Here is a 25,546-nt window from a genome sequence, read left to right as displayed (position 1 = left end):
ACTTGTTAAGGAAGATCACATGAGCTGTAGTAACCAATAAGAGAGTAGCATGGACTACCTCAGCCATCAGTATAGAGATAGAGTTGGAGTTGAAAGCAGACGTGTAGTTGCTGCTGAGTATATTGTAAATAAACTTAAAGTTTTCACCCAAGAAGTTCTGGAGATCAACTCTATCATTAATAGCACAGCTCTCCCACCCTACAACAATAGGCATGCAAACCGCTGCAGAAAGTCCGTTCAGCAATGGCTTGTGCAAAAGAAACCATGCCATAATTGATGAAGCGGTACACAAAGTAGTGGCAGATCAGCCAAACTGTAAGTTAGAAATGGCACTGGCATGACAAGTACATGCCAAATATTCCTGACAGATGATTGCGGGTATAGCCCACACCAATCAGTATACGGCCGGAATCCAAAATTGCCTGCAATATGATCCTCTAGCACTAGAGGGAATGCCTATTAGCTCTACTTTCTCCACCCGCTTAAATGTGCTACATGCCGGAAGGAAAACGTTTATCAAAGCTGAAGCATCAGAAAAAAATAAGGAGAGCATTAAGACAATGTGTAAGACCATCCGGGGGAGATTTCTGTTCTGGTGACCTGGTTTATTATACGAGAGAACGATGCACGCAATGGAGAGGTCCTTGAAAAATTATTGGATGTGACGGGAAAACGCTAATACTACAACATGGGAATCAAAATATAAAAGCACATTCTTCACGGGTAATAGGGATGAGTTATGAATTTTCAAACTCTGAGAATATGGGAGAAGGTGATGATAACTTCGCATACCCATACAATTTGGAGCCAGAGGAGCAAGGTTTGAGAGGTCAAGAAATACATACCGATACATGTACTGATCAAGGAGAACGTGAAAAATAATCTCATGCAGGGATCGGTCGTCTGGAGTAGGTTCCCGGGCGGTGTACCGATCAGAAGAATCAGACAACTGGAGGGAGGCCACGATCATAGGATGAGCAGGGATGTCCACAGGCAAATGTAAACATTGGTTAAATGTTTAAGATGAGGGACAAGAGGCCAGGGCCATGGAATGGTAGCAGGAAGTACAAGAGTGGGGAGCAAGGAAACGTAGCACAAGTTCGAGTACTGATTCAGGAGATAGGTTTAGAAGGAGGAAAAGATCACGTACAGCAGAAAGGATTCTAGTAAACATTCTGATAGGAGTAGTCCAGAGAGATCTCAACAGGGGAAAAGAGGCCACAGCCTGACAAGGTGACTGTAGCATGGATAATGAAGTGCCTTCATGGACAAATGACAGAAGTAGAAGTCCCCGTGATTGATGGGTGTTTGTCATTACTAATAGATTAGAAGACAGGGCAATAAAAGAAGCTAAACTAAGAGTTACAAAGCTGGAAAGAATTCAGGGTATATTCAGGGGTTAATGATAGAGGACAACCTGCTCTGTCACAAAGGTGGGTCCGTACGGAAAAGGTCCTACCAAATGGGATCTATAAGGCCAAGGATAGGGTGGTAGCCAAAGTTTTTGCGGAATACTTGGGGGATAGAGAGATCAGGGTAGACTCTCCCACAGCTGGAATGCTTGGGGGATACAGAGACCAAGGTAGACTCTCCCACCGCTGGAAAAGTGATTTTGAAGATGTTTTTAGCCATTTTAACAACTTATTCTTGGAACTGTAACTCTATAGATATCAAAGCGGCTTTCCTTTAGGGTGAACTGCTTAAGAGGGAAGTATTCCTACAACCTCCGAAGGAAGGAATAGAGGGGAAGCTCTGGAAATTGAATGAATGCATTTGTAGGTTAAATGACGCTTCTTGGGTGTGGTATTTTTTGTTAAGGGTAGCTCTGTTAAAGTTAGGGTGTTCACAACTGAAGGCGTACCCAGCCATGTGCTATTGGCACTGTAATGGAAAGCTTTCAGGCATCTTTATGATGCATGTGGACAATTTTTTTGTCAGTGGGGGGGCACTAATGATTTTGAAAAAAATGTTATTAATCAAATTAGGAAGGAATTTAAAATTGGCTATCAAGCTTCTGGGGCTTTCAAATATGTGGGGGATTTGGAGATTAAGCAGGGTGAGCCAGATGTAATTTTACATCACCAGTCTTACTTGGACAATGTCAACACCATCACAATTAGTCGTACCAGATGCGGACAGAAAGATGCTGCTGCTACCAAGGAGGAGATGGAACAGCTGAGGAGTCTTGCTGGACAGCTCAGTTGGTTAGGCACACAGACAAGACCGGATGCAAGTTTTGATGTGCTTAAACTTAGTCTTGTCATGAAAAATCCGAAGGTGGAGGACATTTTGAGAGTGAATAAAATTTAAAAAGTTAAAAATAGGGAAGTGTATGCTGAAGGTCCCAGCTTTGGGTGATCCCAATAACATGAAGTTAATCATTTTTAATGGTGCCTCGCGTGCCAACCTTGGTGATGGATTTTGCAGTGCAGGAGGATTTGTGTTATTTCCTGTGGGAGAGAATGGGAAAAGTTGCCCTTTGGCATGGGAGACAAAGAAAATAAGAAGAGCAGTGAAGAGCACATTAGCCACCGAAACTCTTGTTCGCGTTGAGGCTGTTGACATGGCGTTCTATTTGTCCAAGGTCCTGGATGAAATGCTAGATAAAAAAAGAAACTGAAAGACTAATACCAATAGTATGTTACATAGATAACCAATCTTTGTGGGATAATGTACATTCTACAGGAAATGTAAATGAGAAAAGGCTTAGGATAGGCGTAGCCAGTTTAAAGCAGATGTTGGAGAGGAAAGAAATCTCTAAGCTAGAGATATTAGTCATAGTAGATACTAGTCATCAGATAGTTTCACTAAGAGGAATGCCTCTATAGAAAAATTGTTGCAGGTTCTAAAAGAAGGATGTCTCGCTATGCAACAGTGGGGAATCTGTAATAATTTTTTCCTATATTTACATCTATGTTCTTTTGTCTAAATATAATTCTTATTTTTCAGGGGCCCTGGCAGTAATTTTCAAATCCTCTCTGGCCACAGGTGAGGTGCCAGAGAACTGGAGGACTGCTAACGTTGTCCCATTATTAAAAAAGAGAGGAAGGGATAGACCAGGAAATTACAGGCCAGTCAGTCTAACCTCGGTGGTGGGGAAGTTACTAGAAAGGATTCTGAGGTCCAGAATATACCTGCACTTGGAGAGACATGGATTAGTCAGGGATAGTCAGCATGGATTTGTTAAGGGAAGGTTGTTTTTGACAAATTTGATCAAATTTTTTGAGGAGGTAACCAGGAGTGTTGATGAGGATAATGCATTTGATGTGGTCTACATGGATTTTAATAAGGCTTTTGATAAGGTCCCTCATGGCAGACTGGTCAAGAAAGTAAGAGCCCATGGGATCGAAGGTAAAGTTACATGTTGGATCTAAAATTGTCTGAGAGGCAGGAAGCAGAGGGTGATGGTAGAGGGTTGTTCCTGTGACTGGAAGCCTGTTTCCAGTGGCATTCTGCAGGGCTCGGTGCTGGGGCCCTTGCTGTTTGTGGTGTACATAAATGATTTGGACTTAAATGTAAGGGGTATGATCAAGAAGTTCACGGATGACACGAAAATTGGTAGGGTGGTAAATAGTGAGGAGGATAGCCGTAAACTGCAGGAGGATATCAATGGACTGGTCAGGTGGGCAGAGCAGTGGCAAATGGAATTCAACCCGGAAAAGTGTGAGGTAATGCACTTGGGGAAGACTAACAAGGCAAGGGATTACACTATGAATGGTAGGACCCTGGAAAGTACTGAAGATCAGAGGGAACTTGGTGTACATATCCACAGATCCCTGAAGGTAGCAGGGCAGGTACATAAGGTGGTGAAGAAGGCATATGGGATTCTTGCCTTTATTAGCTGAGGCATAGAATACAAGAGCAGGAAGATTATGCTGGAACTGTATAAAATGCTGATTAGGCCACAACTGGAGTACTGCGTGCAGTTCTGGTCACCACGTTATAGGAAGGATGTGATTGCACTGGAGAGGGTGCAGAGGAGATTTACCAGGATGCTGCCTGGGCTGGAGGGTCTGAGCTATGAGGAAGGATTGGATAGGCTGGCGTTATTTTCCTTGGAGCAGTGGAAGTTGAGAGGGGACCTGATAGAGGTGTATAAGATCATGAGGGGCATAGATAGGGTGGATAGGAAGGCACTTTTTCCATTAGTAGAGGGGTCAATAACCAGGGGCATAGATTTAAGGTAAGAGGTAGAAGGCTGAGGGGAGTTCAGGAGACATTTTTTCACCCAGAGGGTGGTGGGAGTCTAGAACTCATTGCCTGAAAGGGTGGTTGAGTCTCGTAACACTTAAGAAGTATTTAGATATTCACTTGCATTGCCATAGACTCCAGGGCTATGGGCCCAGCGCTGGAAAATGGGATTAGTGTTGTCAGATCTTTGTTGACCGGCGTGGACATGATGGGCCGAATGGCCTCCTTCTGTGCTGTAAATGTCTATGAGTCTATGAGTTTTCTGTTCTTAGAAGAAAGGGAACGTGATAATGTTAGAAGTCCTTTTAAGAGTTACCCAGGAGAAGTTTCAGAGTGAAGTGAGAGCAGGCGATGCTCATTGAAGCCTGCACTTAAGAGCTAGGTTTTTCCTCTGTAGGGGCATTTTTGCTTCTGGACAGGGCAAGGATCCAGAAGGGATGAGGTGGAAACTGGTACTTGTATTGAACTATAGTTTAACAATAAAACAGTTGTAATTCACATAATATCTTCTGCTGCCTGATTCAGTAAATGGATGTCCACCTATCAAACAGATGTCACTGTTATATCATGATACACATCACTATCTCCATTACTATAACTATTATCCATCAGGCTACAAATAGCATGGGGCTCGGTCCCTGTGGCAGCTGGAGGAGACTTGGGGCCTACCCCGGCACCCTAACCTGTAGTACAAAATCATGACAAATAATTGCCAAGGACCTGCCCTTGGGTAGAGGACTCAAGAAGAAGACCTTCTTGAGATTAGGTCCTTCCATATGAATGCATGGAATTATTGACAAGAAAGGGATTAGCTGGGAGAAGATGGGATCTTAAGCATTGGCTTCCCCAACCTAAAAATTCCTAAAAAGTAAAGAGTAAAAGAAATTGTGGCTGGTTTCAGGAAAAATTCCGGGAAATGTCCTCCCTGAGTTCTTCAAACAAGTTCCAGGACACCATGGTTACACATCAACAGGGAATTGTAACAAATAGTAGGGGACGGACATTAATACAAAGCTTTTTTTTTGCCTGTTATTTTAAAGGAGGTGTTAGCTGATTTATTTGGAATAGAATATCATCACTGTTAAATCAGGGAGCGGAAAAATTTCACCCAAACACAATCAGCAATATTGAGAGAGTTCAGTTTCAAGGAACTGGTGTCTCTATTTTGAGATTAAACCTTGTTGAACAGAGGATTAAAAAATGCTGGTTGGCGATCAAAAGTTTCCAATCAACTGTAATATGTGTAGTCATATTAGTTAAACTTTATTAATGGGTATATATGGTGAGCACTGGGAATTACATTTGATGAGATAAGGGTCAACTAAGTTCCAACAGTGCAGAGGAAACCCTGACTCACATCCAACAATCATTTGAGAAACTACAGCAAGTTCATATTGTAACAAAGCACAAAGGCACAAGTAAGAGAGAGCTGGAGAAGTCAATGTTGACAGGATTGTCTCCAAGAAATTGGGACAGGAAAAGGGGTTGCACCTCACGGGCCTGGGGCGGTGGTGGGGAGGAGTGGTGGGGGGGAATAGGTGCTTTGAGAAATGTTTCCCCAGAGGCTGTTCTGCTCTGCTGACCTGGAGCTGGTGTCTGGCCTTTGCGTTCAACACTTCTTTATCCCTAGGCCGCCTTCCTGTGTGTTACCTTAGGAGCAGGCAGACACATATTGTCAGCTCCGCTCACCTGGAACCACTTACAGTGTAAATAAAGTGTGAAATTGGGAGAACTCCAAGACAAGATTTCAGGATCTGTGGACAAGTTCAGCATTTCTGCAGCTGTTGTCATCTGGCAGGGTTACGCACATTCAAAATAATATCTTGGTTGCTATTTGGGTTTTTGACTTTACAAGTTGGCTGGCTGTGCCTCATTTGTGTTTTTTTTTTCAGATTATTTATTTTTGTGCAGACCTTAGTGCTCATCAAGGTGGCAGATGCTAACCTGGGGAACTTAACACACACGCACTCGAAGCCCATTCACTTACACAGAGTTGAAGTCAGGCCCCGCGAGTCAGCTATAAGCCCTCTCAGCTCAGGTAGAGCATGGTTAGTCAGCTCTGTCCCTCATTCACAAGCTACTCAGGTAGAGCATGGGTGCGAATACACGTTAAAATTTCCTGCACACACCTTCAATCTTAGAAGGGTGCCTGTTCTGCTTATTGCACCAACCATCCTGTGGTTTATCTGAGATTCAGAATTTAGTGTCAAAACAAGCCCAAAAGAGTGGTGGTTTTATGCTTTGTGCATGTGCCAACGAGCAACTTGATTGAGATTGCCCAGAGCTATTTTACACAGGCCCCTTACAGTTAACAGGCAGGGTTTCATCTCAGCAATGATGGGTGAAAGGCTTAGAAGGCTTCCCACATCTAGAGATGCATGAGGCAGATGACGCACGCACTTTGTCTGTTTTCCATAGTTGTTTTTTTTCCTGGAATGGGTGACGAGGCTGAAGCCAGAGGCTATAGGTTGAGGGGCATCACTCCACATCAAGCGTGACTGACCAGGAGTCTCCCCCATTCTTACCACCTGCTACAGGTGTGTTGAAAGGATTTGCAGGTTGATGCTCAACCTATTTGGCTACATTATGAATGCACCTTCCTTGGCCTTCAAGCCCTGGAGTGGGACTTGAACCCAGAGCTTCTGGCTCAGAGGCAGGGACACCACCCACTGTGTCACAAGACCACCCGGAGGTGAAAGGAAGGGGCACTTTCTCTTTCACCTACAAGTGCTTAGTGTACTTTTCATTAGAAACAAGGGGGTGGGGGTGACTTGCTGCCAGGCCTCTGGCTGGTTGTCTGTTCTTCTGACTATCATTATAAGATGCCCATGCTTGGCTTAGCTTTAGCATTTCTCCTTGCTAGTCTAACTTGGTGTGGGAATGGCCAGTATTTGCCCCCTCACGCTGGAACCCCTCACTGAGTGTGACTTGCCAGGAGATGAGTGTGAGCATTTCTTCATGGGAATTTCTTGATCCTGACCTTAACTTCTTGACACCAGTTAAATTATCCAGTTCCTTGAAACTGAACTCTCTCAATATTGCTGACCCCTGTCGAGAATCGGGGATTCTAGCACTATGAAAATAAGGTTGCCCTTATTGAGTAAAGTCCCACAGATGTTGTCCACTTACTGGGAACCTCATTCGAGAGGAAACTCTTCACATGAAATCCTGTAACAGTGACTGTGCCATGAAGCGGGCCTCAGCTTTTGCCTGTTGCCTGCCATTTTAATTCTCTACCTTGCTCTCATGCTGATCTCTCTGTCCTCGGCCTCCTGCAATGTTCTATTGAAGCTCAAAACAAACTTGAAGAACAGTGCCTTATCTTTTGATTAGGCACTTTACAGCCGACCAGACTCAGCTCTGAGTTCAATACTTCCTGACCATAACCTCCGCCTTCAATTTCCTTTCCTTTCTCTTGCAGGATTTGGTTTTACCTCATTTTTTGTCTTTGGAGGGCAGCTGTCCATCATTCTGCCATTCACACCTCCTCTAGGTACATCATTTGCATCTTTTCTGGTCCCCTTACCACTCCCTTTGGTCTTGCAACACCGACTCTTTTGTCATTTAATCTACCTTAGATGTCTTCCTTTAACCACGAACCTCCCCTTTCTCTTCCCACCCTTTTCACTTGCTTACAACCTGTTGCATTCCCCCAACTTTTCCCAGTTCTGATGGAATGTTATCGACCTGAAGCGTTAACTCTGTTTCTCTCCCCAAAGATGCCGCCTGACCTGCTGAGTGTTTCCAGAATTTTCTGTTTTTACCTCAGTTCTTGCTTCACCTGCTATCGAGAAAAGAAAGGACTTTCACTTGAATAGCCAATACCTCCTGAAGGATAGGCCAAGACCCTTCACAATCAATGAATAACTTTGAGGAGTGTTGTCAGTGTTTTGATGTAGGCAAATGATGCAGCCAATTTGCACACAGCAAGATCCCACAAAGAGCAAATGAAAAGGCCGGCCAGTCAATTTGTTTCTTTGTGGCGATGGTTGAGGCAGGAATGTTGGCCAGGATATTGGGGGAGCTCCAAGCCCTACTTTGAATAGTGCCTTGGTGTCCACCCGAACAGGGAGCAGGGGTCTTGGTTTCACATCATGTTTGGAAGAAGACAGCTCTGACAATGCAGCACTCCTTCAGCACAGCACTGTGCTGACTGTGTTCAAATCCTGGAGTGGCATTTAAAACCATGACTAGCTGAGCTAAGCTAGCATTTAAAACTAGACTTACACATTCTCCAGTGGTAGATGCTGGATAGCGATGAGGAGCAGGATCCCTAGTTGCTTTCCCCTTTCTGCCTCCCCTTCCCCAGGGTGCTGGGGCCAATTGTAACATCATCGTCACCCTGAACTCAGATAACTTGGTCACAGACCAGACATCAAATTCGGAATCTTCTTGCCTGTATATGCAATTAAATACTGAGCACTCTTCAACTAAGCAATTGGGGGAGATTTTTAAAAGAAACAAAGCCTTTCGTTAAAGGTGACAGCATTATTTGTTACTCCTTTTAGCGTTTGAAAATTTAGCCTCAGAAGCTGGTGCTGCAAACCTACTGGCAAGCAGCAGATGGCGCCATTATACCCTGATTTCTCAGGTTGTTGGCACACCCATTCCCCATTCCCACGCCCGCGTGTTAGTCACTCTCATGGCTGTCTGCTGCTGTCAACAGGCAGTGACTAGCTTGTAAATAGAGCTAATGAATTCCATCTTCTTGTGTTTAAATCAAGGTCTTCAGGAATTCAATGCATGTATGTGTGTTTCTAATATTAAAACCTGCCCCATGTGCATTATCATTTCAAATTGGCTGCTGTAACTTTGGCGGAAACCTTGTTTACATGTCTATCTGGTCTGGAATTTCCGCCCACCTTCTGCTGAAGTTAGACTGGCCGACTGGGAGGACTCCCAAGGATATTCCCAACATCTGTCGGTGATAGTGGGTGCAACGGTTTACATTTTGCCCTTCTGATGTCAAAAAAAAACCCCAGAGGCTTAAGGAAAAATCGACAGGGAGGCAAAGAAGGAGATGTCAGGAGGGGTGAACAAAGGTTTGGTTGAGTTGCAAGTCTGAAAACATGGAGGCAGTGAAGGTGTTGAGAGAGATGGTGGAGAGGCAGAGCTATGGGGTTATTAATGTAAATGTGGATGTTGAATCTATGCCTGTGAATGACATTGCCAAGGGGCAGCATGGAGGTGAGAAAGAGGAGAGCACTAAGGGTAGACTCTCAGGTGAATTCCAGAGGTAGTGGTGCAGGGCTGAGGAGATGCATCACTGGAATTGCTGTGGCTATGATCAGATAGCTAACAGCAGAGCTGGCTCAGGGCAATCCCACCAAACTGGAGGAAGATAGTGGGGTCGACCATATCAAAGGCTGCAGGGGTTGAGAAGGAGGGATAGGGCACCCTGGACACCATCAGAGTGGAAGCCAAATGTGACTTTGGTAAGAGCCATTTCAGTGCTGTGGGAGACGTAATTGGAGAAGTTCAAATGTGGGGTTGGGGGCAAGGCGGAAGCGACGACAGGTTCAAGGAGAGGAAAGAGAGATCGAAATGATGCATTAATCTTCACAAACAGACAGGTGAAGGGTATTTCCTTTGGCAGTGGTAGTGTTGAAAGGGAGATGACAGATCCTGAGGAATGGGAACTGTTTGCAATGCCGGTGGGGATGTAGCGGGGAGGAGTCAGCACTTTGGTGGCGACAAGCAGGAGCTTTGCCTCGTGGAGAAGATGGAGGGTCTGGGTGGAGATGGAAGAGAAATTAGAGACACAGGTTCAGACCTGGGGTAGCATGCCTTTGGAGACTGCTCCCAAGGTCACGGAGGATGAGTGTGAGAGGCCACAGAAAAGACAATTGGGAGGGGGGAAATTTAGAATAAATAGGAAAAGGCAGCTCAAATAAAGAGTTGCCAAGATTCTGTTGCACAGTGGTGACAGGATCAAGAGATTTGCTTGCTGTTCAGACTGAACACAAGCTGATACCTGGTGGGGAGGATGGTCAGGTCAGTTACTGTGTCAATGTTTTTGATTTATTGGGTGTCAGCTGTAGGATATTGAAATTTCTATTCTGTGAGTGAGTGTGTGCTTCAGCAAGATGTGGGGATTGCCTGTGCTGGCAAGAAGGGATAATCCAGTGGGAACATCCAGGTATAGTGTCACGTGGTTAACCGCAGAACAAAACTCCTTCAGGTCTCTTCCTAATCTCGGAAACCCACCCCTGGCTGCTGCACTGTCACCGTCTGCACACGCCAGTCAACATGACCACTCCTCTCAGTCAGATGGCCAATCACTGCTCATGCTGGACGCTTAAAATCAGCTGGGATGGACGGGAAGACGATAGAGTGAGTTCGATCAAGAGTAGAAGTTCAGGAATGAAAAGGGTTGCTAAGTACAATTAGAGAGAAAAAGATAGTCAAACGTGGACATGGAAACAAAGATCTTGGCAGCAACTGGAGGAGAAATGGAGGGTGAAATAAGAAGAGGAATTGGATGGGTGGATAATATGAGATGTGGGCTGAGGGAGGCTTGAAGAAAGCCAGGGAAAAGGAAGATGATGCCAACTGCCCCATTAAAGCTGTGGTGGCAATGAACGAACGGACAGCTTTGGAGTTAAAGCCCAGTTAAATTGTAACTGGACTGCTTTTGCTTTGTTCATTCACAAGATTTGGACGTGTCCCCCCATCCCTACTTACCCCTGAGAAGGTGTTGGGGAGCCACCTTGAACTATTGCAGTCTGTGTGTTCCGTCCCAGTGTTTTGATCCAGCTGAGGGGCTGCCTGGGCCATTGCAGAGGGCAGCTGAGTCAGCCACATCACTGTGGACCTGGAATCACATGCAGGCCAGGCTGGATAAGGGCAGCAGATTCCCTTCTCCAAAGGGCGTTAGTGAACCAGATGGGTTTTTAATGGCAACCTGGTAATCTCCTGGGTCATCATTACTTACGTGAGCATTTTATTCCGGAGTTAACTGAATTTAAATTCCCCAGCAGCTGGTGCTGGGATTTGAGCTCATGTCTCCAGGCCTCTGAGTCAGTAGCCCAGTAACATAGCTGCAACACTCCCATTCCCCAGCTGGATTGGTGCAAGCCAAACTCACCGCATGTTGAACAGTTACAGCCCGAGAGAAGGTGAAGTCACTCTTAATTGATGTCCTGTTAAGGCTGCTCCCCACACTTGAGTGTGTGGTTAGATTATCTGCTGCTTGTAGGAAGGCCCCCTGACTTGCAGTGTGTGTAACATCGATTAGAGGCAGGTTCAAATGCACATCACCCACCGTGCGCTCCCAGGGCAGCTGTAACATTGGATATAATCGGAGCAAAGCTTCCTCTATGTTGTCCCTTTTAGCATGTTTTAATTTCAATCTCATAATGCAGCAGCTCCTACTGAAATCGCTTGATTCTGCTCCCCACGCCGGCCATGTCAGTGGCCTCTGAGAGCCAACCAAAACTCCTGGCCCGTGAGTTCACCAATCAGACTTGGAGCGGCAGTTTGCCTGTTAGAATTGACCTCAGTACCCTGAGCTGTGGAGGGCTCAAGCAACCAGAGAACCCCTCACTTGATCACCCTCTGCGTGATCCCTGCCGGCAAACACGTGGATGGAGAAAATCGGCGGCGATGCCTTTTGTGGCCGAATAGCCTGCCAACACTCAGTGCCTAGGCTCACATATGAAGAAGGGCCATTTGGATGGGGCATCAGAGGGGTCTGGCCAGCAGCGTGAGGTAAAGCTAGGAGAGAATGATGGGGTGGCTGGCGTGGGTGGGTGTGGGCTGGGGGGGGAATGGGGGCACCAACAGGAGGAAATGGTGAGCAGTGAGTACAATCGTTTAGCAGAGTGTCCCAGGATCTGCAACAGGGGCTGGTGGAGGTGGGGGGGAAGGTGTGCGTGGACGGAACAGGTTGCAGCAGCTGCTCCCTCCCTCGGACATCTCACACTCCAGCCGGTTTCTTAATCCTCAAAACGGTGATGACAGGGTTTAAGGGGGAAAGAGATTGGCTCAGACCCTGGTGTGGAATTGGGGCACGTGGAGGAGTTCTGGAAGCTCAGGGCACCTGTAACATCTGCCCACCCCTGCCTCTCGTTCTTTCTCCCTCTCTCTCGTTCTCTCTCTCTCTCTCTCTTGTTCTCTCTCTCTCTCTCGTTCTCTATCTCTCTTGTTCTCTCTCTCTCTCTCGTTCTCTATCTCTCTTGTTCTCTCTCTCTCTCTCGTTCTCTATCTCTCTTGTTCTCTCTCTCTCTCTCGTTCTCTATCTCTCTTGTTCTCTCTCTCTCTTTCTCTCTCTCTCTTTCTCATTCTCTCTCATTCTCTCTTTCTCTCTCTCTCTCATTCTCTCTCTCTCTCTCGTTCTCTCTCTCTCTCTCTCTCTCTCTCTCACTGTGCTATCTGAGAGGTGCTTCAGGAAGCCAGCTGCCTGAGCAATGCTGGAGGTAAAAGCTGCTTGAATTCATCTACACATCAAAACATGTTGGACGTTTACACAACTAATTTCCTTTTGAAGTATGCCAGTGTTTTCACGTGGGCAGGGCGCCAGCTATTTCTGCACCATTGGCATTCCAAAAACAGCAATCAGGTGAGTGATCAGATCAACTGTTCTTGATGCCTTTGGCTGAGGGAGGAATGCCGGGCCGGACACTGGGACCTTTGGGGTTCCACCTGACAGGCAGGCAGGGCTCCAGTTTAATGTTTCCATTGAAAATGCGGCTGATCCTTCCACGCTGCAGTGGAGTGTCAGCCGAGATGATGCACTCACAACCTGCGGACCTGTGGGTTGTTGTGGGGTGGGGTGTGGAGTGAAGTTCCACAGGAATATTCTCCTGCCCACAAACAGTGGGAGAGCCATCGAAACCACAGGAAAGCTAGTACCATGACCCACAGAATTCTGTGGCGAATTCACCCCAAAACCCTCTACACCAAGGGATGGAATTCATTCATGGGATGTGGGCATCACTGGCTAGGCCAGCACTTATTGGCGATTCCGAATTGCTCTGTTCAGGGGGCACTTAAGAGCCAACCGCTACATCACTGTGGGTCTGGAGTCACATGTAAGCCAGACCTGGTAAGGACGGCAGATTTCCTTCCCTAAAGGACATCAATGAACCAGATGGGTTTTTACAACAATCGGCAATTGTTTCATGGTCATCATCAGACTTTTAAATTTGGATTTTTATTGGCTTCAAATTTCCCCATCTGCCATGGCAGGATTCGAACCCAGGTTCCCCAGAGCATCACCCTGGGTCGCTAAAATGCTAACCTAGTGACAATACCACTATGCTACCACCTCCCCATCAGTTGTGTGTGCTCTGTCTCCCAGTCTTCTTTTTCTCTCTCCAAACGACGCAAACTCACACAGGGCCATTGTTGAATGTCTGCTGGCAATCTTCTAGCATTCCACCCAAGTTCACACGTAAGCCTTAATAGTGAGCGGCAGCAGGCTGTTCTGCTGCCAGGGGCATCACAGGCTATTCTTGCTCCCACAGCAACAACTTACTTTTACATAGCCCCTTTCATAGAGTAAAACATCCCAAGGCACTTCACAGGAGCATAATTGGACAAAAATAGACACCCATTAAGCCAAGAGTAGGAGACATTAGGACAGGTGACTGTATACTTGGTGAAGGGTAGGATTAAAGCAGATTATTAAAGGACGAGAGCGGGAGAGGGATGGAAGGTTAGCAGATGGAATTCCAGAGCTTAGGGCCTAGGTGGCTGAAGGCATGGCCACCAATGGTCAGTGAAGAGAGTGGCAGGTGTACGAGAGGTCAGAGTTAGAGGAATATGAAGCTTTCAGAGGGCTGGATGGTTGGAGGAGTTTGGCAGAGATAGGGAGGGGCGAGGCTATGAAAGGATTGGAGCACAAGGATGAGAATTTTAAAATCCAGATGTTGATGTGCTGGGGCCTAATGTAGGTCAGTGAGCACAGGGGTGATGAGTGGATATGAACACATACATTCTCAGGCAGGGCATTGGCCAAACCACGGTGAGAGAGAGGGAGACCGGAAACCTGGATGACTTTTCCCCTGTCTGGACTGGAGGTGAAGTGGTCAGTCACGGGGATTCTGTTACTGCACCAGCCATTCTGAACTAACTCAGTGTTTTGGGTTTGAAATGCAATCAGTTCTACATGTCCTACCTGCTTGCTGTAGTCATGTGACTATGCCATGGGCCAGTCTCTCTGGAGGCAGCCATCCTGAGATCAGTTCAATAGAGACCTCTCACTGAGTGGGCACTGAGAAGCATTGCTGTCTTTAAACATGAAACACTCAGCATGGGCTGGGAATTGGCATCGGTTTGTGCCATGCTGGGCAGTATATTTACCAATATCTTAAAGGAATACAGTTGCTGTAAGTTGGAAATGTTATACTAATTGAATGTTATGAGTTTGTTTTCAGACACCTTTGCTGTAATTTGATCAGACAGTAGAAGAATGGACTGGTGCCCCTGGCTTTGCCATGGGAATATTTATCTCAGTCTGCTATCTGGGGTTTATATGGATGGTGGGGGAGCATGTTGTTTTGGTTAGCTAATAGTCCTGTTGCTTTGATTCAAGGGAATCTATGATCTGGAGCTGAATGTTTAGTGGTTACTCTGGTCTGTCTCTTTAAGAGGTCTGTCCAAGTTCTGCTTAGACTGAGAAGACTTCCCATGTCTAGAGACACATGAGGCAGACAAAGCACATGCTTACATCAGCTTTCCATAGCTTGTTTCTCCTGGAACAGGTTCCAGTCTGAAGCCAGAAGCTATTAGCTTGAGGAGCCCCAGCCTGCATCAAGCATGGCTGGCCAGGAGTCTCCCCCATTCTTACTGCGTGCCATAGACTAGTTGGAATGATTTGCAGGTTGATAATCAATCTGTTTGGCTGCGTACCTTTTGAGGCCACCAAGTCTCGGAGTGGGACTCGAACCCGCAGCTTCTGACTCAGAAGCAGGGGTGCCCCAAGACCTTCCCCCCATCAGATCCTCCCCACGGTATAAGTAGATCCCGTTGTCGATCAACAGGTAATTATTGCTGGAAGTTATCCTGGGTAGGCAGCCCTTTCCCCGCCCTCTTCTAATCTCTCCCAGAGCAAAGAATAACACCAACTGGCTTGCTTTGTGCATCCTTTTGGTATTGTTTGCATTCAGAAGTGAATGGTTGGTATATGGAAAGTGTGGCATCTGCAGTGCGATGGACACTCTCACAACTCCCACATAAACTGATCAACATAGGGGTTAGTATCATGGGAGCTGACGAGTGAAGTTAGGGTGCAGTCAAAATTGCTAAACATTTAAGCATGTACCAAAGGAGGGAGCGTGAAAAACGTCTAATGGAAAATATATTTTATTGTATAATCAATGGTCACTGAGTCAAGCCTTGGCGAGCGGGCCTTGAGTTTAATGGGTGGGCATTCCATGTTTGGGTGGGCGATGATCTTCACTAGACTTCAATTGTTTACAATTCCACTGGCATTGGAGGGAAAATAAATTCAGCAAGGACGTCCTCTTTCTGGAGACCGAGCACATTTTGACATCAGGGTAAAAGGCTGCTCAGGTTTGACTATATATGAAGGCTGTGGTGAAACACCCTGTCCCGTACTCATTATCCTGCCCCACACATGAAGGGGATGTTGGCAGGGGTACCAGAGGACAACTGGCACAATGGACTCCTGCTTCTCTGGGTAGATTTAACACCGATGTCGGGCAGGTACCCTCATGAGTCAACACCTTCAAGAACAGAACAAAGGCAGAAAAGAAAAGTGTTAATCAGCATCTAGGTAGAGCTGCAAATTGGGTGTTCACAATACAGAGAGCCAGGAATGCAGAATGAATAATTTTCATTTCACTGTAGTCAGTGCCTCTCTGGAGAAATGTGTTTCATGCAATATTGGGTTTTTTGATTAATTATGGTCGCACCATTTATCATGATAATCGTTGGTTCCACCAATGTCAACCTGCTGATCCTAGTTAAGTCTGAGCTGTCAACAGCCTAGCCTTGCAACACATGCCTTATTCCGAGCTGATTGTGGAATTCCAAACACTTAGCTCGCTGACAGTTTGAACACCCACATTCTCTGTGAATAAAATGAAATCCTTCACTCGCTCAGCTCCCAGATATCTTTAGTCATTGTGTTTTGTCAGCTCTTTATACCGCCATCCATCTTCCTTTTCTTCTGAAATCTTCAACCTTATAGCCTCATGACTGTTGTCACCTCTTCCTGATTTAGATCACTCTTAATTCTACTCCTCTTTTCCACTTGAAGGTATCTCAAGTCACCTCAATGTCTCAGAAACAGATTTGAAATGACTTACAATCTCTCTCAGCTTCTGAAGAGCTTTTTCATCTGTCTCCTCCCTCAGCTCCACTTGGCGTTGCCATTCTGGTTAGGCCTCAGTGAGACTATTAGGCCCAGTTATCACGCTTTAGGAAGGATGTGAGGGTTCTTGAAAGGGTGCAGGGGAGATTTACCAGAATGGTTCCAAGGATGAGGGGGTTTTAGCCATGAGGTTAGGTTAGAGAAGCTGGGTTTGGTTTCCTTGGAGAATAGAAGATTGAAAGGAGAATTGAAAGATGGTGTACTGGGTTATAACAAGTAAGATGGAAAAAAGCTGTTCCCATTAGTTGACGGTTCAAGGCCTAGGGGACAAAGATTTAAAGTTTTGGACAGGAGATGCACAGGGAATGTGGGAAAGAGGTTTTTTACGCAGCGATTGGTCAGGTACCTGCTTGGGTGAATATAAAAGATCCCTTGGCACCATTTTGAAGAAGAACAGGAGAGCTCTCCCCAGTGACCTCGCCAACATTTACTCCCTCAATTGACACCACAAAAACAGATGATCTGATCATGATCACCTTTCTGTTTGTGGCAGCTTGCTGTGCACAAATTGGCTGCCGCATTTCCTACAGAGACTGCACCTCATAGTTGTAAAGTGCTTTGTTGCATCCAGTGGTTGTGAAAAGTACCATATAAATGCAAGCGTGGGGGCATTCCCTGCCTACATTGGTGGCCTGGCTGCTTTTTGTAATTTGTATTTGAATTTTTAGAAGAGTTGGTGAGAGGGCATCTTCATGTTGAAGCACCCACTCAGTTACTTAACCCTTTACTACAGCCTGCTGCTCCTCTCAAGCTGGGAGGCCTCTGATTGGCTCTCCAGCTTCTAGAGGCTACCTGCTGCCCTTAATTGGACAGGGAACCTGTCGCCATGACAATTAAAGGGGTGCCCCAGTCAAAATGCCAGGTCATTGACAGCTTCCCCTTGCAGGCAGGTTCAGTCCGGACTCCTAAAGTGAAAATTCAGCCCTCTGTTTCCAAACCGTGGAATACATTCAACCCCCAGTGTCGGATCTCTTTCTCTAGCCTGTACTCCTTTTAATCATGGCTCCCTGCTGAGAGCAGGGAGATGGAAACACGATATACATGCTTCAATAGCGCATGTTCACTCTGAAGTGTGCATTTTTTTTAACTGAAGGCAAGGGTCTGCTTAGGGTCATAAAGCTTGCAAACCAAAAAAGGACTGTCCAGATGAGTGCCTGTTTGGACGTAGACACAGTATTTTGAGTGTAAATGTTTTCATGCCCTTTAGGCCCTGCTGTCTTTCTTTCAATCTGTGTTTATGTCTTTATTAGTCACATCCTGGATGTGAACACCCTCAGATTAAATGATTTTACTCCCTCTCATTTTATCCTGTAAAGCTGTCGAATTTTGGCACCTCATCATTTTCAGCCTCTCATGTATCTCTTTTGACCGGCACATATGATGATTTTCCATATTCTCAATGCCTCCTAGACACGTTTCTTTAATTTGCAGCTTTCTATCCTTTTCTCTCTGAGACTGCATCGGCTCCAGATTCCCTTGTCTGCTTTTTAATATTGAGGAGGGAGGGGAGGCAGCTTTGATTCCTACAGCTCGGCAAAGCATGATGGGAGATCCCAGCCAGGCCTGTCAGGTAGGACACAAGTGAAAAGGATTGTGGGTCATGAGTAGACTCTGGGTCTTATTATAAGCACCTCATGTCAATTTGAAATGAGAAGAACTACAGAGGCACACATAATTGATTGAGAACATAAGAACACAAGAAATAGGAGCAGGAGTAGACCATTTGGCCCATCAAGCCTCTCCGCCATTCAGTATGATCATGGCTAATCTTTGGCTTCAACTCCACTTTCCCACCCACTCCCCTTAATTCCCTGAGAGACCAAAAATCCGTCTATCAGTTCCTTAAATATATCCAACCATGGAGTATTCCATGGGATAGAGAATTCCATGGATTCACAGCCCTTTGAGTGAATAAATTTCTTCTCATCTCAGTCCCCTTATCCTGAGACTATACCCCCTGTTTTAGATCCCCCAGCCAGAGGAAACAGCCCCTCAGGGCAAAATTTAATTTTTAAAATTCATTTCTGGGATGTGGGCGTCACTGGCTGGGCCAGCATTTATTGCCCATCCCTAGTTGCAGCTCTCATGGAGCAGGTTTTCTGCCCCCAGGGTCCTTGATCACAGGGAAGGTCCACCACTGCCTAGTTAAGTGCCTGATTGGCACTTAATTTGGTGGATCTTCCCAAAACGACAAGACCCCCGTCGCCTATATTAAATCCCACCTTCCGTGTCCACCCTGTCAAGCCCCTTCGGAATTTTGTGCCTTTCAATGAGATCGCTTCTCATTCTTCTAAACTAGAGGTATTGGCTCAATTTACTCAGCCTCTCATCATAGGGCAACCCTATTAGCAATGATATTGTGTTATCCAATGCAGATATTTTCCAAAGTACAGAAATTTATAAAAGATTATGCACCCTTTAGAAGGGCATGTGGTCATCTGCAGTCTGTTTTTACTAAACTCATGGTGGAATGACATACAGCTCTTGCATTGTGCTCAAGACTTGTCTCTTCCCCAGTTTTCCTTTCCCTGAAAGGATGAGACAAACTGGATGACAGTGTGGGTCATGCATTGACCTTTAACTTCCAGGTTCAAACCCATCCCAGCCTGATGGGATGAAGAGCTCCACATGCCTGGTAGGGTCCAATGTGTAATGAGTTGGCGCTATCTCAATTGCATGCCTTTGAACAGGATTGCACAGCACTAATTTGAATAGGAAACCCCAGTGAGAGAGGACAATGGGAACATGTAACAGTGATGCAACTGGAGGCACTGTATTCAGGTTGGGTTGGAGGCCTGCTGTTTGGGGAGAGACAAGGGGGAACTTTTGGTAGTGTATTGAAAATTGCACTGTGCATTTTGTCCCACTTGAGGCGACCATATACACATGCATCACTAGAGGGAGTCCAGAAAGTGATTAAAAGGATACATGTTTTAACAACAATGCAGCTCTGATTCTGAATGCTTCTTACTGAATATCTTACTGTTTCTTCCCAAGAACTTCACGCTATTTTCCTGAAAACAGGAATGCATCTCACATGAGCTGGGAATGCTTGTGACGTTGGGCGCCTTAGCATTAATATTCTTATCCTAATTATAATGAACATTTAAAGGTTTTTTTAAAAAGTTGCTCAAATATAGTGGCGACAGTATTTCTTTAAGCCATAGGTGCACAGGATGAGGAGTAGGCCATTCGGCTGCTTGAGCCTGTTCCATCCTTCCATTATATAACGGCTGATCTGTATCTTAACTGCATTTACTCTTGCCTAGCAAAAATCTATCAAGCTTAGTCTTGAAATTTTCAACAGAGCCCAAGCCTCAACAGCCTTTTGAGGGAAAGAGTTCCAGATTCCGACTACCCTTTTTGTGAAGAAGTGGGTCCTGACATCACCCCTGACTGGCCTCGCTCTAACTTTAAGGTTAGTTTTAAGTCTCATTTCGACCCTTCCAAAAAGAACATTTCCCTCGTAAATCTCTAACTCTATTAATAAGCAACAGCGTTTGCGTGCTGTTTGTGAAATATCTTTAGTTTCTTTGGGTTCCTCTAATGAGCCTTCCCCTCCCTCAGGATAAACGTCCCCCTTCAAGCTTTTGGCCATCCAAGCAGCATCCCCTCCAGCTCCCAGCCTGGTTTGACTTGGTCTGTCTTGCACTCGTCGACTGCAGAGTGTCAGCTATGCGATCAGGTCAGGCCTGTCAGATGCATCTGTGGAATCTGTGTGATTAAAATCGCCTGAGTTCACTCAGTGTGCGGGGCCCATGCCTGTCAGGGTACGTGACTGACACTATGGGTGGTAAGCAAACTGAAGGAGCAATGCAGAGGTGGCAGAAGGGACAGTTTTCACTGTAACTATGCCAGTTAAATAAATCAGGAAATGACTGATTATTCGCCTTATTATTATGGGCCTGTTAAGTAGAATGTTTGAGGTAAATTTGAAAAGAAAAATTTAGTCCTGTTGGCTTTTCGTTTGCTTTACCCTGCGTTTAACTAGACTCCACCTGGCACTTCAGTGTGTGATGCTGACAGTGGACGCTGATTCAATAAACTGGCATTGCTTTATCCATTGGTAACACACATTGGGAATAGCAATTACCAGAATTTTCCATCTGTTGCTTTTAATGAATAGAAAATGAGGAATGTGAGTGTCAACAGACAATTCAACTGGGGAAGGCATCTTTTCATCAGCTGACACCCAGGTGCTCACTAGCAAAGTTCAGTGGACAGTGCTCGGGATTGGGAACTATGGGATATAGATTATCTTCCTACTTCAAGGGTACTAATGCCAATTGTACCCACTACCAGTGACCCGGCTGAGATTGGCTAACTCAGTACTGGAGATTGGACTTGGGGTCATCTGGTTTGCATAACTGTGCTGTAATGGGTGGTGCTTTTTCCCATTTTCATGGGGAGGCCATGTCAATGACTTCAACAAAAGATATATGATTGACACTTTTGCCAGTTCAAATCGAAAGGTACACTAGGACTGCTTGGGTTTACCACTGCTACACATTAAATGTTTTACAATGCTTTCTTTCCCGCTAAAATACAGTGGCACCTTGAAATCATTGTGAGAAATAGACACTAAATTAATCCGTGTAATTATCAGCAACTTTATCAAGGAGGTTCATATATCTGTTCATAACCTAAGGTCAATTAGCCCAATGTAATAGCTGCATGTATGTGTATATGCACATGTGTGCGTTAGAGTGTGGTTGCTTCAGTGTATGTGTGTGCATGTGTGTTTGCATGTACGTGCATGTTTATTTAGGTGCATTTACTTATATGTGCATTTGTCAGTGTGTGTGCATGTTTACTTGCAAGTTTGTTTTGTAAGTGTGTGCGTACATGTGTGAACTTCTGTGTGTTTATGCATGCAAGTCTGTGTCTCGCTTTTGTTTATGTATATGCATGTGTGAGTGTGTTTGTGTCTGTGGGTGTTTTTGCACTTGCGTGTAAGTATTTCTGCATTTACAAGATTGTGCAGCTTTATGTGCATATCTGAACAGTGTCTGTGCATTTTTTGCATGCCTGTGCATGCATAAATGTGACTGTGTACATTTTTATGCTTGACTGTGTGTCTGCGTGTATATGTGTGACTGCGTTTTTGTGTGACTGTTGTGCGTGTATATGTGTGACTGTGTGTATATATATATCCATGACTGTGTATACGTGTGACTGTGCGTGTGTATATGTGTGACTGTGTGTGTGTATACGTGTGACTGCGTATGTGTGTCTAAATGCACCATCAGCTGGTCCAGCCCAATCTTGTCCTTGACCCAACTGTCATCATGAACTCATCTTGACCCTGAGCTGATAAGGATATCTGGAAGGAATAGAGGCAGCGATTCACTATCAAACTGGGAAAACAGAAGACTTCATGAAAACCATTATTACAGCTGTATTGTATATTTGTCTTCTGTCACATTTGCAGTTCATCACTAAAACATTAAGCAAACGAGCTAAAAGCTTTACAGAAAAACAGTGACTGATGCTTGGCAAGAGTGTTAATGGAGAAAAAGATCCTTGCATTCTGGAGCAAATCCTGTGCAAATAATCACCTCAATAGAAGACTTTATTTTCTCACCCAATTTTCCTCGAGATTCTTCCTTTACCTATGTACTTTCTGATAAATGGCGTCTGGTTTCATGAGGGCGAGTGATGCTCTGGCATCTTGTACAAGTTGTCATACTTCATACCAGCCCTGAACAGTGAATGTCTGGAGGCTATTCATTCTAAGGAGGCATGACAGACAAGCCCAATTCTTTCCTCAATCCCAAGTGCTTCCAAATATCAATCAACTATCTTTATAATCTGTCTGTATAAAAAAAAACTACAGTAATTATACCCCACGTACCACCTTAAACATTCACACCCTCTGTCGGTGATGCATTATGACTGCAGAGTGTACTGTGGGGGACGAAAACCTCACACTGTATATTTTTATAAAATATATATAGAAATGCTCATAGCTGCCCTGTGATGGACTGGCACCCCGGCCTGGGTTTACCCCGCCTAGTGCCCATTGCCTGTCAGGATAGGCTCCGACTCCTCACGACCCTGAATTGGATGAAGTGGTTCTGGGAAAGTGAGTGAATGAGTGAGATGTGTTCATGGCTATTTCTAAAATTTTAAAAACTTAACTAAGATCCTTAACATTGTTGAATCTAAGTCTGTCTGTGACCGCCCCCCCCCCCCCCCCCCCGCCCCCGAACAAAAGGAGCTGCCTGGCAGTTTCAGGGAACTCTCACATCGTTATCTCTGGGGAGCCACTAATCACCCTCTTTGGGCAGCACAGGCCAAATTCAAAGAGGACTATACAAAGGCCATCTGCATTTCATAACCCAAGCTGGCCAACAGCAGTCTGCTCATCTGCTGAGACAAAGGGCCCCGCAACCTTCCTTTCAATTCTTAATGGTTGAGACATTTAACAATTTCAGGGACCCAGACGACGGATACACGCCCTTTGTCAAAGACAGTGTGGAGAGGTGGGAGTCATGTGACATGGGCCTCTGGCTTGTGGAACCAGTAATATTGCCTTGCTGAATAGCAAAGCTGTCTGCTGTTTACCATCCAACTCACAGACAAGGAGTTCTGGCCCAGGTGGGCACCTGGCCCCATCTATACTGCTTCTGCTGGAAATTCTTTACCATCGTCTTCAAGACTGACTCATCTCTGCATGCCTATCTCATTATGTGAAGTCAACACTCCCTGAAAAGTGAATTATCCAGCATTGGTTTTCAACTCACTGACCTCCGTGAAGGAATACCTCATTGGACTTTGATTCTGGACTCTGGAACCCATGTGGAACAATATTTCTTTTCTCTGTGGTCTCTGCACTGTACATCTTTATTTTCTCTATCCCTCTTTTACTGTCTGAATGTGGAGGCAATGTTGTGACCCTCCTTGCGTGTTTTGAATGTATGCAAATAAATTAACCCTTTGAGTTCATCCTATCTTGAATTTGCTGTGGGGTTCTTCATAGAAAATTGGATTGCACCAAAACAGTGGAGTTGGGAAATATGCCCCTGCTTAGAAAGAAGGAAACAAATCAAAACACCTTTTTGTTTATGGATGGGTGGTGAGAGGAGGAATTAGTGCTGTTTAAATTAACCCCCCTCTTGTCCATAACAGTACCATATACAAGATAAACTGAAGCAACACACCATGCCTCTTTCACCAGTACCTTCCAAATGTGTGACCCCAAAAACCCAGAGGACAAGGGCAGCAGATACATGGGTCACCACCACCGGCAAGTTCCCTTCCAAGCCACTCACCATCCTGACTGGGAACTATATCGCTGTTCCTTCATTGTCACTGGGTCAACATCCTGGATCTCCCTTCCTAACGGCACTGTAGGTGAACCTACACCACATGGGCTGCAGCGGTTCAAGAAGGTGGCTTACCCTTATCTTCTCAAGGGAAATTAAGGATGAGCAATAAATGCTGGCCTAGCCAACAATACCCGCATCCCATGAAAGAATTAAAAAAAATATACATAGGACGAACAGGGAGAAAACATAAAGGAAATTCTGTTTTGACATGTGAGAAGGCTGAGCTTTTCTCTCAAATTGGTCCTGCAGATGATGCTTTCTCTCTTTAAGAATATCCCACCCTATACAAGCTCCAACCTAACCACTCTGTCCTCATTTATCTCTGAAGACTGCAGTGTCCCAGCACGTAACCCATGTCCTCATTTACAAACCATTCACCACCTCACTCTGCCACTTACTTTCAACATAAACCCTCTTCTTTTCTGCAGCTGATCAACTGTGTGCCCCTCCTCTGCCATGGTGGGATTTGAACCCATGTCTCCAGAACATTAGCATGGGCCTCTGGTTATATATAGCCCAGTGACATTACCACTACACCACCATCTTCCTCACCTGGGATAAAATTTGGAATTCTCTACTCAATCCCTTCAGCCTTGCTTCCTTCCTTCCCACCTTACCTGTGGTCACTTTCTCTAACTCTTTTCCTGACCCCAGTTTAGTGCACATAGAATGCTAGTGAAACACGTCAGGATGCTTCCTCGTGTTAGCGATACTCGATTGGGATTGATTCCCACACTTAGCGCATGGTGTCAATGGGAGGGAAACAATTTCAAAATGGCGTCGGTAGCCTCACCACCCTATTCACACTGGCTATGCCACTAGCTCCATTTTAAAAGGATGCCCTAGCTCATGGTGTCCAAAGCTCCCCACTTGTTCCAGGCAATGAACCTCTTTTAAAATGGAAACTGGGATCCTTTCACATAAATAAAACCCCAAACGCCATTTTAGGCTGGAAATGGTTGTAGCCTGGGCCGTACGTGAGTTGACCATCTCCATGAGTGATGGGACCAAAGAGGTCCAGCAAGAGTGTTTACAGGGACAGGAGCCCTGATGCCAACCTTGATGGGCATAGAATCGAGTCGAGGCTCCTGGAAACATCGAGGCTGTGTTGGCCTGGGCTATTTGGCCTGCTGTTTGGGCCACCACCGCCAGTATTAGATTCAGCCCATGGTCTGAGTACCTTATCCAATTGGCTTATAGGTAAGCTGTCGGAGTCAGCATGATATCCAGCTTTCGAGGACATTACAGCCATTACTAATCTACCCTCACCAAGCAGAAATCAGCAAACTCAACACAGACCAATGATCAAACCTGAGGCCCTTTGGTCTGTGTATGTCTGGGGATGGGGGGAGGGCTGGGGGATTGTGTGGTGTCTAGGGTTTGCAAAGGCATTTTGACCTTCCAATATGAGTAATTGGTTCCAATGAATATTCGGTGTAGTGTTTGATTTATTACTTTTCCAGGACATTTTTTTAACCTAGATCTCCCCTTCCATACTCAAGGGAAAGTGTTGTCCTTCCAGGATTTTGTTCCTGGAAGTTAACCCTTTCTTCGCTCTGTGGAATTTTTTTGTTCTCTCTTCGGCACATAGGAACTTAGGAACAGGAGTAGGCCATTCAGCCTGTTGAGCCTGCTCCGCCATTCAGTTGGATCATGGCTGATCAACATATAAACAAAATATGTT

This window comes from Cetorhinus maximus, chromosome 15 (genome assembly GCF_964194155.1).
Source record: "Cetorhinus maximus chromosome 15, sCetMax3.hap1.1, whole genome shotgun sequence".
Classification (NCBI taxonomy): Eukaryota; Metazoa; Chordata; class Chondrichthyes; order Lamniformes; family Cetorhinidae; genus Cetorhinus; species Cetorhinus maximus.
This window is presented reverse-complemented; position numbering follows the sequence as displayed.